We start from the raw sequence: 13,661 nt of genomic DNA on the forward strand, positions 1-13,661 counted from the left end.
TAAAATAACATTTGTCAAAAAAACAAAAAAACAACAACAACCCCAGAAGCTTTTCTATTAGGAATTACAGGTTCTGACATCCCAAAAGACCAGAAAAGACTGTTTATGTACGCAACAACAGCTGCAAGGATGCTACTAGCCCAAAGATGGAAAGAACCTACAGTTACGGCTAGGGAAGAATGGCAAGCCAAACTGCTGGACTGTGCTGAAATGGCAAAACTGACCGGGAGACTCAGGAACCAAGAAGATAACAACTTTAAAAAAGAATGGGGAAAATTCATAACTTACTTAGACCATTGTAAACAAATAAAAACATTAGCTGGACTTTAAAAATAACTTTTAAAGAAATGAGACAAGGATAATCTAGAGGGATAAAAAACTGTGGAGAATGTAATGATATGTAGCCTTAGAAAAATTATTTTAAGGACCCATGCAGGGGATGAGGGGAAGTAATGAGATTCAGAGAATCTCATATATGGATATGTTAAAGTTTTTTCTTTTACGGTGGAAGCTAAGGTTGTGAACGTGATCCATGCAGGATGCACGTTTGCAACCTGCAGCATTCGTAACCCATGTCTGTGCGTCTGCGCACGTGCAGATTGCGATCCAGCGCTTCTGCACATGCTCAAAGTGCGATTTAGCACTTCTGCACATGCGCGGCCGCCAAAACCCGGAAGTAACCTGTTCCGGTACCTCCGGGTTTTGGTGGTCCGTAACCCGAAAAAACACAACCTGAAGCGCCTGTAACCCGAAGTATGACTGTACTTTAAATTTGTTCTTGTAAAAACTAATAAAAAATATCCCCAACAACAACAACAACAACATAATTGTGTGCACTTCCTTGATGGTCCAAGATAGCAAACCCTTGTTTGGCCATGAAGCTCACTAGGTGAGCCAATCTTTCAACCTTTGCTGCCTCATAGGGTTACCACAGTGCCTCCATTCGTTCATGATGTTTGGACTTAGGTCCAAGGCTTCTGAAGCCCAGGGGCAAAGGGCATGTAACTGCCAAACATGCAGCAATGTGTGGGGCAGTAGCAACAAGCTAGCCACTCCAGAGGCTGCATTGGCTTCCAACCCTCAGAATGGCATTGGATCGGCTGACCTCACTGCCGTTCTCCTCACTGGAGAAAGTTCAGCCAATTGAAATGGTGTTAGGCAACTGCTGGTATTCTGTGCTGGCAGGGTCCCTTACCCCATTGGCCAGACGGTCGCCTAGGCAGCTAGGCTGAAAAGCAGGGTGGCAGCAGCCAGGTAAGATGGTCGGGCGCAAGGGAGATGAGTATTGGATGGGAAGATAGCAGGTCTGTCACCCAAGAAATCTAAAAAAAGGAAAAGGACTGGGGTAGCCATGGTGGTGTTGGACCACACTCGTCCCAGAGGTCCTTGAGACCCCCTCAAATCCAACAGTGCTTTGAGAATAAATAAATGGTAGTAATCCTCTGCATGTTTGCTCAGAACTAAGTCCAATTGACTTTAATTGGACCTACTCCCAAGTGCATAGGATTGCATGCCAAGGAAATGGATCAATCTCCAGCGATTTCAGCAAGGATCTTTGATAATCTGCAGCTTATTCCGTATGCATTTCACAGGGAGGGGTGAATACTAAAATATTAGAATGTCAGCATCTCAGCTGGAACCTAATGATAATGTTTAAACTGCAAATTCTCGTCCAAATAAATGATTTATAACGGAGAATTGGGAGAGGTTCAGATGACAAGATGAAGCCCACGTGTGTGTGTACGTGTGTGACAGAGAGAGCTTTTTTCACCCTTTAGGCCATGAGCCTGAAGAGTTATGCACCGAGGCAAAATCGTTTGATATCTCCATGCCACAACTCCCCAAAGTTTAAAAATAGAATTAATGGGCTTTGGCTCCTAGGGACTGGACGTCTTAATGAATGGGTGGCTGTAAAGGACTTCATGGGGCTAGAAGCACTTTAAAGTGCAAGTGTTTTTATTATGACTGTCTGTCAGTTTTCTTTTTATAACAATGTCTCGAAGGTTTCTACAGCCTTATAGCACACTTGCTTCTTAATTTCACCCTAAGAGACTCTCGGGTTACGTTAATGCCCAGTAGCTTCTAAAGCACATTTATATCCGATGCGCTAATTTTTTCCCTTCAGGTTTTTTTTTAAAAAGCATATGCATTAACAGAGCTATACAACATTGGCTGGCTGCTACAAATTGCCTTCCCTGGCACATCTCTCTTATATAGGAGATGCTACTCCTGGGCTTCCTGTAGAGAAAGCAATAGCTGGGCGAATGTTTTATTCATACGTAATATCTGGATTCTCCTTGGTTGTATTTTTAAGTGTCCACAGATCACGGAAAGGACATGATTCACAGGCCTCTCTTTCTCCTTTAAAAAAAAAGAAAAAGAAAAAAGCAGGTGATTTATTATGGTTGTAAAAAGCCTTTTTGAGATGGCAGTGCCTGAGGTAAGTTGTTTAAAAGGAAAGCCTATTTTTACACGAATCCTGGAGCCCTTGTATAAGGGTTGTTCTGTTGATTTTCAAAATGATGGTGGTAAAAGAGGGTGGGGTGGAATCTTACTATCATAGACAGTGACTTTGTCAACTGCTATGATTCAGTTTAGTAGCACAGTACTTATTATCATTATTCATTACTATCAGTACTATTTTTCTAGAAAAAGAGGTGCCACAACCCACCATGAATTCTTCTCTAGTTCTCTTACAGTGGCATATGTGAATGGCCTATGTTCCAAGCATTAATAAACTGACTGACTTTCTTATAATAGCAATGGTGCCCACCTGAGAGTTGTCGGAACTGAGTTCCGGTAAGTTCTGGCTTTAAAAAAAAGCCCTAATTGTTATTATTAAATTTCTCCTGTGATTTATTTGAGGATCATAGGGCAGTTTACAATATAAATTAATTCTTAAATCCTGTTAGAGTGACGGAGGGTATAGGCACTTTGGACCCTGTTCACACAGCATCCAACTTTTTTGTACCTGAAATTGGGACAGGGTGAAATCCCCTAAAAGGATGTTACTTTTTTTCTGTATGCCACAATAGCTGTGAGAATATTGTTAGTGAAGAATTGGAAGAAACAAGATTTACCAACTATCGAAGAATGGCAGATGAAGATGATGGACTCTATGGAACTTGCCGAACTGACCGGGAGACTCCGAGACCAGAGAGAAGAGATGGTGGAAGAAGACTGGAAGACGTTTAAGGAATATTTGAAAAAATATGTTACTATTTAAACCTTAGAATAGCTTTGGAAGTGGATATAGGCTGTAGGGTTAGAAGTAGAAGATAGGGTATTTTAAAATGGTATTATTTGTAAGTGATAAAATGTGAAGTTATTTTAAGTGTGATTTAAAAAAAAAAAGATGGTTAGAAATTATGATATATGCAAACTGCTAATGATGAAGTAAAATGAAAATCAGATAGGTGGGACTTGGGGAAGCCCACTTAGCAATGTTTAAGAAAATAAGGTTATGACAATGATTTGTTTGTATTGTTTGTGCTTTCTTATTTGTGTTATAAAATGAATAGATAAATAGGTACTGCTCCGGCGGGAAGGTAAATGGCATTTCGGTGCTCTGCTCTGGTTCGCCAGAAGCGGCTTAGTCATGCTGGCCACATGACCTGGAAGCTGTACGCCGGCTCCATCAGCCAGTAAAGCAAGATGAGCGCTGCAACCCCAGAGTCATCCGCGACTGGACCCAATGGTCAGGGATCCCTTTACCTTTAATATTGCTCAAGGTGGCTTACAATGGTTTTAAAAAAACAGGTCATCTAGATCTTCCCTTGTTGTTGCAATTACGGAGAGTCAAACCAAGGAAGCTGCCTTATTCTAGGTTAGACTATTTGTCCATCTGACCCCATACTGTCTACTGTGGTGGTGGATCTACAGGAAACGGTCATAACTTGACTACTTGAGTTCCAGAGATGGAAACTGGGATGTTCTGCATGAAAAGTTATGGTCCTTACCTAAGCTTGCATGTCTGAGCTCACCTTTAGACTCAACGTCTCTCACCAGCAGAGACTCTTCTGCCCTATTGGACCACTTCTCCATTTGCTGTTGGGGACACCTGGTGAGCTACAATGGGAAATAATAGTATATTTCAGTATAATGGGGAAAATTCTGACTCCAACAGACCATTATGGAAATACATTTCCACATATTTTTTTGGAGAACCACCAAAATTCTTGGCTTTCCAGAATTTCACCCATCTATATTTTTTTTAATCTTCTGACGTTCAAGCTATATTTATAAGCAGATGAGATGTCCATTAATAAATATATCATTGCTCATTTGAGGGGAACCAGGTTTTCCGCAGGGCTCAATCACTTCATCTTCATCACTGTGTCCATTAGCATTCCAATTTGTTCAACTAATATATATCAACTGATGGAAGGAATTCTGGGAGACCACACCTTGCATCCTGCACAATGAAATAACACAAATCACCTAAAGGTACCAGGTTTTTCACATCAGTTGGAGCCATAAATGACCAGGAATGGAATAACATGCACATTCTTCAATAGTCTGTTGAAGAGTTTCAGGATTTCGGATACCAGAAGTGCCTCTATTGCCACCTGCTGGGCTTTGTTGATTCATGAATAGGATCATTAGGTTCTTTTCCAAATACAGATTTGGGGTTATTGCTGTCCGGAATGTCTCTTGTACAAACAAACTGGCCAATGAACTCTATCCCCCATCCTTCGAGTGAAGAGGGCTGCTTCAGAAATAGGAACATTAGCTTTCGGTATTAATTTATAGAACTAATCTCTTGCAAGTATTTAAAACACATGCCAGCTCACACAGCTGAGAATTTCTTGTCTCAACTGACATTTTGTGTTGAACAATTCTTCTCTCAACTAATCAATCATCTCCCCCCCCCCAAGTTTTAAGTGATTTTATATGGGACACACATGTGTACAGTATTATTAGTATAGTGTGCATGCACACGCACACACACACACACACACACACCCTGGCCGAAAAAAATGAACAACAGTTGCAAAGAATGCTGGACAGTCCTGAATGAAACATGCTATTTTCCTCCTGCTTTTGAAATGTTTTTCATTGACTTAGTGAGTATGCTTAGGATCGCCACCTCAGACATAGCTCTGAACGAGACACAATTTATGGAAGCATGATGAGATATAGATTTCAAGCTTGAAGGGGCGTGTGGAGCCTGGAAGTTTCGGATGAATTCATTCGATTATTCTAAGTGATAGCAAATGGAAACATCTGCGAGGGGGCCGTTTTAATCCACTTTCAAACTGTGTTTCTGCTTTTAAGGATTCTGTTGTAAAACAAAGAAAAGCAAAAGGCCTTCGAGCAAAGAAGGGTATCATTACAAATCCGAAACTCAAAAAGAGAGGTTTCGCTAGGTAGATATAGGGAATAGATTAATGAAGTGCAATGTACATGGATCCCAACGCTTTTTGAAACACTGTAAGGATCAGCAAATGTAAGATGAAAACAATATGAGGACATCCATTTAAAAACTGATACACAGACATATGAGAAATAATATTTATTTATTATATCCATTGTCTCATAATATGAGCTCTTAAGGCAGCAATTAGCAATATGTCAACATAAACCAATCATGTTGAAATATCCACCAAAAAATAGGGATGGAATGAGAAGAGATTTGGTTTGGATTGGATTTTTATCCAAACCTACCTAATTCACCCTTTCTGAAACAAAACACAAACTAAAACACAGCAAACCTCTGAAATTCACCCTTCTCCTTTTGTTTTTTTGATGCAGTTCTCCAGATGTGTAAACAAAAATGTGCACATTAGAGAAAAGGGTGCACAAAAAACATATACATTAATTAAGATAATATATATGCTGTTTTATATTAGGGGAAACTTGGAAAAATGTGTCTTATCAAGCGCAATGTGTATGTTAAGAGAAATTTGCACAAAAATGCTGGCGGATTTTTTGAAAAAGATACTGCGAACCAGCACAGAAATGAAGAGAACTGAAGACTGGAAAAATGAGAAACAGAGAATTGACAGATCCTTCCACCTCTGCTATCAAGCTGGAATGAGGATGGCAGTGATAGTGTCCCGCAGCAAGGAAGCACCACTGCAGGGCATTCTGGGTAATTGTAATAGTGGTTGCCTGGCATCCCTCAGAGCACTAGGAAAGGAGACTCAGGAAAGCAAGGCCTGAAATAACGTGTGGTCAAGAGCTGTTTAAGGATACTATCTGTTGAAGGAGCGTCTCCACCTCCATCGTTCAGCTGAGCTCCAGCTCCGAGGACCTTCTGGCTGTTCCCTCACTGTGAGAAGTGAAGTTACAGGGAACCAGGCAGAAGGTCTTCTCAGTAGTGGCGTCTGCCCTGCAGAACGCCCTCCCATCAGAGGTCAAAGAAATAAACAACTATCTGACATTTAGAAGTCATCTGAAGGGAATGGTTTTAATGACTGATGTTTTAATGTATTTATAATCTATTGTCAGAAGCCGCCCAAAGTGTCTGGGGAAACCCAGCCAGATGGGAGGGGTATAAATAATAAATTATTATTAGTAGTAGTAGTATTGATGCAGCAGCAAAGAAAGCTAACACTATTCCAGGCTGCATCCACAGAAGTATAGGGTCCAGATCACAGGAAGAAATAGTACCACTCTATTTTTTCTTGGTCGGACCACACCTGGAATACTGTGTCCAGTTCTGGGTGTCGCAATTTAAGAAGGATGTTGACAAGCTGGAACGCATGCAGAGGAGGGCAACCAAGATGATCAAGGGTCTGGAAACCAAGCCTTATGAGGAACAGTTGAAGGAGCTGGGTACGTTTAGCCTGGAAAAGAGGACACTGAGAGGAGATATGATAGCCAACTTCAAACATCTCAAGTGCTGTCACATGGAAGTGGGAACAAGCTTCTGTTCTGGAGGGTTGGACTTAAGTTACAAGAAAGGAGATTCCGACTAACCATCAGGAAGAACTTTCTGACAGTAGGAGCTGTTCGACAGTGGAACGGTCTCCCTCGGAGGTTGTGGGCTCTCCTTCCATGGAGGTTTTTAAGCAGAGGTTGGCTGGCCATCTGTCATGGATGCTTTAGCTGAGATTCCTGCATTGTAGGGGGTTGGACTAGATGACTCTTTGGGTCCCTTCCAACATTACAATTCAATGATACCAATCCTGCCCATCTCATCTCCTTAAAACTCACCTTTACTGTGCAGCCTTAGGCTTAATCTCTCAGTCTTTGCCACCAGATGAAGTCTGGGTATGTGAAATGCATTTGCTTGAATGCTCACCCCCCCCCCATTCCCTTCCCTTCCTTGCTCTGTTGTCCCCCACTGCTGAAATTTAGACTGTAAAATCTCGAGGTAGGAAACCAGTGCGTTTTTGTGTTTCTTGCCCTTTGAAGTGCCATAAACATTTATGGCGTTCAGTAAGGCTTCAGTCATATACACCGGTATCAAAAGAATTAAAACGCATTAAACCCAGTGGGATTACTTTGAAGCAGGCATCTTCTAGGGTTGAACTGTCCATTTAGCCCTGGAAAGATCTGATTGTTGCTGTTAATCAATAAGGCTTCGAAGTCAGCTTCATAAAGGTGCTTCTCCATTGCTTCAGGTAATTCTTTCCAGAAGGCCTCCCTCAAACGTGGTGGACTCTGGAATTTCACTCCCAATCACCCCAGATTCAAGACACTTTTGAAATAGCTGCCAACTTTTTCCTTTTCTTGCGAGGAATCCTATTCAGAATAAGGGAATGTCCCTTTAAAAAGGGGAAACGTTGACAGCTATGATATTGTGATAATTCAAGTTGGCACAAATCCATGCGATAAAGAGATGACATTGTAAACCTCTGCATTATCTGGGTTTTTTAAAAAAATGAATTATGACAGGGTTGTTTTTATTATTTTTTAGCAAAATGTTAAAAAAGAATTAAAGGCATCAATTAATACATTTACATATAAAATCTCCCAGAAGATAAAATGAGTGTAAGGCAGAAAGATTACAAAGGCCAATCCATGACACATGGTGTGTTTACACATGCACATTAATGTCATTTTCCACTTCAGTGAGTAAAAGCAATTATACGGTGTTCACATTTTCTAGCTTGATGCGTTTTTCGCCATATGCTGCCCAATTTTGTCTCTCTGTTAAGAAATCAAGCAGGGAGTAAAGATGAAATCACATCTAAGACAGATATGATCGATTCTGAAATATGTATGCCTTTTAAAAATTGCCAGAGGTTTACATATTCTACTGTTTGTGTGACTCCATTCCTTACCTCGCTGCATTAGGATTTATGCTTGATTTTTATTTTTAAAAAACATCTTTGGAGCTGGATCATGAATTTCTCATGCAATTTCACTCAGCGGACAGGAATTTTGAGTAGCAGCAGAGTAACAATCTGATTTATTACCCCATGAATTATATGGCTCCTAGTTTAAAAAGCTTTGATTAACATCAGTTGCTATTTGATCATGCTTATCAGCCATATTTAAATTTAAATTATTTTCTTAAAGAGCAATATACTGCTTTTCCCCATTATAGCAAGAATAGGGAACCAATGGCCTTCCAGATGTTGAGATTGCAGCTTCCATCATGGCCAATGATGAGGAATTGTGGGAGTTGTATTCTAATAACATCTGGAGGTCACCAGGCTCCCCATTCCTGCCTTTAAGTAAGCTCTGACCTGTATACTAAAAATATTAGGAGATTAAAGCGACAATGTTATGCCCAAGCATCTGTGAGTAACCTCTGTTTAACTTAATGGGACTTACTTTTGAGCATACAGTCACAGGGCTGCATTATACACTGTGTTTTGGCATCTACAGCCATTTTACTAATTTCTGGCCAGAATCCAGAGATCCCTGTAGATGCCCATGAGATTCTGAACAACACCAAGCCTTACACCATTTCTTTTTCCAAAATGAAACTCATTGGGCTGCTCCAGAGAGTTCTCTGAATGCGACGGACAACTTTTTAAATGCAAATTGATAGCAACAATGAATATACAGTGATTGCAGAAGAAGAAAAAATGACATGGGTGGACTCAAATTATCACTGATTGTTTTCCTTTCCAACAAATAACAAAATTGCTGTGTGATTTTCAGTCTTTCACCTCTTAACTGAACATTATTGGTTAATTTGAACCTGTGCACAGTTCCTATAATGTCAGTCTGGGAAGGAAGAGATTCAGAGAGGCCTTTCTCTTCTGTATTTCTGCTCTGCGTTTTCATTTAGATTAGCTTTTTAGCCTTGATGAAAAGGTGTTTGGCATTAATCTTTGTATCCCCCCACCCCCACATCAATAATTTGTTTTTCAAATAACAGCAATGATAAGGATAGCAGCCCAGAGCAGAGAATACCGTATTTTTTGCACCATAACACTCACTTTTTTCCTCCTAGAAAGTAAGGGGAAATGTCTGTGCGTGTTATGGAGGAAATGCCTACGGGTGGCATGCCTACGGATTTTCCTTCTCTAAAAACTACATGCGTGTTATGGTCGGGTGCGTGTTATAGAGCGAAAAATACGGTATCTCCTAAGCACTATGTTGAATTCCTCTCTTTGTATCTTATGGTTTTAATACTTATAAGCAAGTTGCCCAGATAATGTTTGCTATTTATTTGGCATATCAGTAATGAAGATTAACAACCTACTTTACACAGTTGTTATAAGAATAGAAATGTGCATGTGTGGGTGCCCCAGATTTTTACATGTGGCTCGTTAGAAGATAAGTATAAAGATATCTATAATTTTTACCGCTGAATGTCAACAACTGCAGTATTATTTCTAATGCACGATTATCTTGGCAAATAGAAGGCACTCCATGTGGAAGGAAATGGAAGGAACCGCCCTCCAACTACTAGGTTTGCACAGATGACACACACACAAAAAAGACTGTTAGAGGATCAAGGACAAACTTTTCAGCTAGTGGAGGGAGTGAGGTTCCACAAAGGCTTTGCGATTTCAACCTGCCTATGGGATTGCTAACAGTTCTGTCATAGATCAAAAGAGAGTCTAGCAAGCTAGACGGCTTTTTAAACAAAATGTTTTGCAAGATGCCAAATGGTTTTCAATACTTTTTTTTTTTTTTTTGCATTGTCTGGCAAAAAAATGGAATTTAAATCAGTTGCATGGGTCTGGCACATGGAAAGTGTGATGATGAAGAAAAAAAAAGTGTTGATGCGTCACAATACAGCCAACATCTCTGAAAGCAAGGAAAATGAATTCCTGCTTTCTTTTACTCCTTTAGAATGGATATTTTTTTAAAAATGATAGAGGAGAAAGATAAATGAAAATGGCCAATCGGATCCGAGCTTATGCCGCTGAAAAGCAAATTAACTGTGGAAAAAAACGTTGGTGTCAATGTTGTGGGAATGTTCTGGGGTGCAGGAGAGGATATACTGACTAATTATATCCTTATCCAACTTGTGCTAACAAGTTCCCAAAATATCAGCAGAGTTTATAGACATTCCCCTTTAAGTACGCAACGGTAACGCTTGCACAGGTTCGCTAGAACCTCTATAATAATTACTCTGGTAATTTCCCCTTTGTTCCCTCTTAAAATACAAGACATGACACAAGTCTTTATAAAAGTATAAAAGAGTTTACTCACGTTCTGTTCACAATATGATCCCAGAAGGTAGGCAGGCTTAAAAAGGTTACATACACTTAGAATCTATCTTGTAGCAAGATAGTCTTTATCTCCTCTCTTGGCTGGGAGCCAAGAGAGCATCCTTAGATGTTTCCTCATCGAAGGAAAATGGCAAAGAGAGAGGCAAGAGGCAAGAGAGAGAATGGCTGCCTGCCCTGTGCTTTTATCATTACCTGCACAGGTGAGGCCACACCCATCTCTGGTCACATGCAGAGGAAGTCCGTCCCCAGGAAGTTTACCTGCTTGCTGGACAGACATCCCTCCCCATGTTCTAACATGTATACTCTAGGAATGTTGTCATTGACTGCTCCTGTGTTTACATCCCACAAATGTGCTCCCTAACGACATCATAAAAATTACCACTTGTCATCATACAAACTACTACAAAAACTGGCACAATTTGTGCTCAGTGTTCATTTTGCAGTAATGTTTTGAATTTTGGCACACTGTTGCTGGTGTGCTTAGAATCAGGGTCTTGACAACAGTGCTCTGAAGGCTGACCATGAATTTAACTCATTGAATGCAGTTTTAACCTCCCAAGTGCAGAAGATATAAAATTTCTCTTCTGGATGGGTTTATATTTCATGGAGAGAGGAAGCGCAAGACTTGTACTTCCTGTTCCCTTCAGATCTTGGGCATAGCCAAAGGTACTTTCAGTGCTGGAAAAGCTCCTTTGCTGGCTGAGGTTTCTTCTGTGAAGTCATGATGATCAAAGTGTTATTTTGGGTTTATGCAGTGCAGAACTTCAGTACAGGAACTGACCTTTTGATTTAATAAATTGAACATGTTTCCTCTTCTGTGAATTTGAGGTGCCATTGATTGATCTGAAAATCTTTTCCCTCAAAGGATATGGATTTCAAACACTATTTAAATAAACTTAGGGATTTTGAAAGAGGTTTTTTCCACTTAATAACCTGTGATACTATTTCTTGTTTTCATTACAAAGTAAATTGTGAAACATGATAGCTTGGCAACGAGAAGCAATTGAATCTCATTTAATTTTAAATTGTACAGGGACCTCCAGCACACTTCATCTGGAGGCACAGATGCTGGCGACAATTCTCTCGGAATAGTCAAATTTGTCATAAAATACCCACAACCAGCTTTGTGACCTTAGGTGAAAACTCAGACAAGATTCAGTTCTTTCCTGCAGTTCAGGTGGTTCATGGTATTGTTTAACAACGTAGGTTAGATTTCACCCCATATTTCCAAATAACTTCACTGGCCACTTAATAAAACACTTTCTTTCAGCAGAAAAAAAGTATATATTCCCCGCTTTTTGCGAATCTGTTAAACCATATTTGGTTCCTTCATACTTTTAACCCTCTCACATCAACATTCACTGGAGAAGAGCTGTTCCAAATACAGTGGTACCTCGGGTTACGTATGCTTCAGGTTACATACACTTCAGGTTACAGACTCCGCTAACCCAGAAACAGTACCTTGGTTTAAGAACTTTGCTTCAGGATGAGAACAGAAATTGTGCTCTGGCAGCACGGCAGCAGCAGGAGGCCCCATTAGCTAAAGTGGTGCTTCAGGTTAAGAACAGTTTCAGGTTAAGTACGGACCACCTGAATGAATTTAGTACTTAACCCGAGGTACCACTGTACAGTAACAGCCATTATAATGCTAAATGTAAACAGCTGTCCAGGGCTTCTTTGTAGCCAAGGCTGTGTGTCCTCAGCAGGGCTTGCCCTACCATTAGACAGGGTGAGGCAATTGCCTCAGGTGGCATATGCTGGGGGGAGGGGGGGAAATGGCAGCTGCCCCTCCAGCTTTTATTTCTGAGCTTCCTAGCCCTTGCCCTTTGCTGAAGATCAGGGTGATGTGTGACACAGGTGATCTGAAGGATGCTGACCTATTGCCAATGTTGACATAAGATTCAACTCCTTCTCCAGTCAGCTTTTGTATTGTACAGTGGTACCTCTGGATACGCACACGTCTGGTTGCATATCCTTCAGGTTATGCACGTGGCAAACATGAAAGTATTTTTCCAGGTTTCGCCCTGCATGCATGCGCAGAAGCCCTCTACGCACCACATGCATGTTCAGAAGCGCTTTACCGTGCCGTGCTCATGCGCAGAACTCCAGGACGGATCCTATGCACAACCGGAAGTACCACTGTACTTTAAATTGGGGGTGTTGGTGGTGCAGGGAGGTGCCATCTTGTCCTTTGCCTCAGGCAGCAAAATGTATCGGTCCTCAGAATCCAAATATGCCTGTTCTGAACTCGATCCATCAGGGTAAGCATTTTGGCTTGCCAAATGGAATTATCCCAGTGCTCCTCCCCCTGTTCTGGGGATTCTCCTGACCCCGTAAGAAGCAATTTTTGGGGAAAGGCATGTAGTGCAAAGCTTTCACTGACAGGACTCGTCCCACCTTCTATAAGCAAAGCGTTCAAATCCAGATATTTTCCTTTTTTGCACAACACTTACAGCTAGAGATGACCTCTGAAGGCCTGGATTTGGTAAGACTATTCCAGCAAATTTGGATCTAGAAGATAAAGGGGGGAACACATGGAGCTTGATCGGAGTCATTCCAAAGAGGAGGGGAGACTTGGAAAAGTGACCAGAATATGAGAGAGTTGAAAACACCTAGTCCTCTCTGATGCTTAGACTTGTCATATATGGGTTAAGAACTTAATTTGTTCCAGAGGTCTGTTCTTAACCTGAAACGGTTCTTAACCTGAGGAGTGCTTTCGCTAACGGGGCCTCCTGCTGCTGCTGTGCCGCTGGCACACAATTTCCATTCTTAACCTGGAGCAACCACTTCCTGGTTAGCGGAGTTTGTAACCCGAAGCATCTGTAACCCGAGATACCACTGTACAGACTGCGAATTAACACTGCCAATCTGTTAGCTGTTAAGTATCAACTGGAAATGTGCTTTCTTCAAAACGAATTCTTAGGTTTTCGCCCCCGGGAAACAAGATTCCACGTATATTGAATGCATTACTAGGAGTTGTAATTCCTCTGTATTGTGATGTGGTTGGTGTAAAGCCCAGTGTGAATTGGTGGTAACAGCATTCTCCCCCCCCCCCCCGAATATGAGAAATGA

At 41.1% G+C, this 13,661-nt stretch overlaps 1 long non-coding RNA gene across 1 annotated transcript; it reads left to right on the forward strand.

The window, feature by feature from the left end:
* The first annotated feature begins 1,252 nt into the window (after positions 1-1,252).
* On the forward strand, positions 1,253-9,835 carry LOC307227123. Its single transcript, XR_013843820.1, has 3 exons — positions 1,253-1,382; positions 2,761-2,799; positions 9,771-9,835. It is a non-coding gene; the product is annotated as an uncharacterized lncRNA (long non-coding RNA).
* Positions 9,836-13,661: the final 3,826 nt, after the last annotated feature.

This window comes from Podarcis cretensis, assembly GCF_951804945.1.
Source record: "Podarcis cretensis genome assembly, chromosome: 11".
Classification (NCBI taxonomy): domain Eukaryota; kingdom Metazoa; phylum Chordata; class Lepidosauria; order Squamata; family Lacertidae; genus Podarcis; species Podarcis cretensis.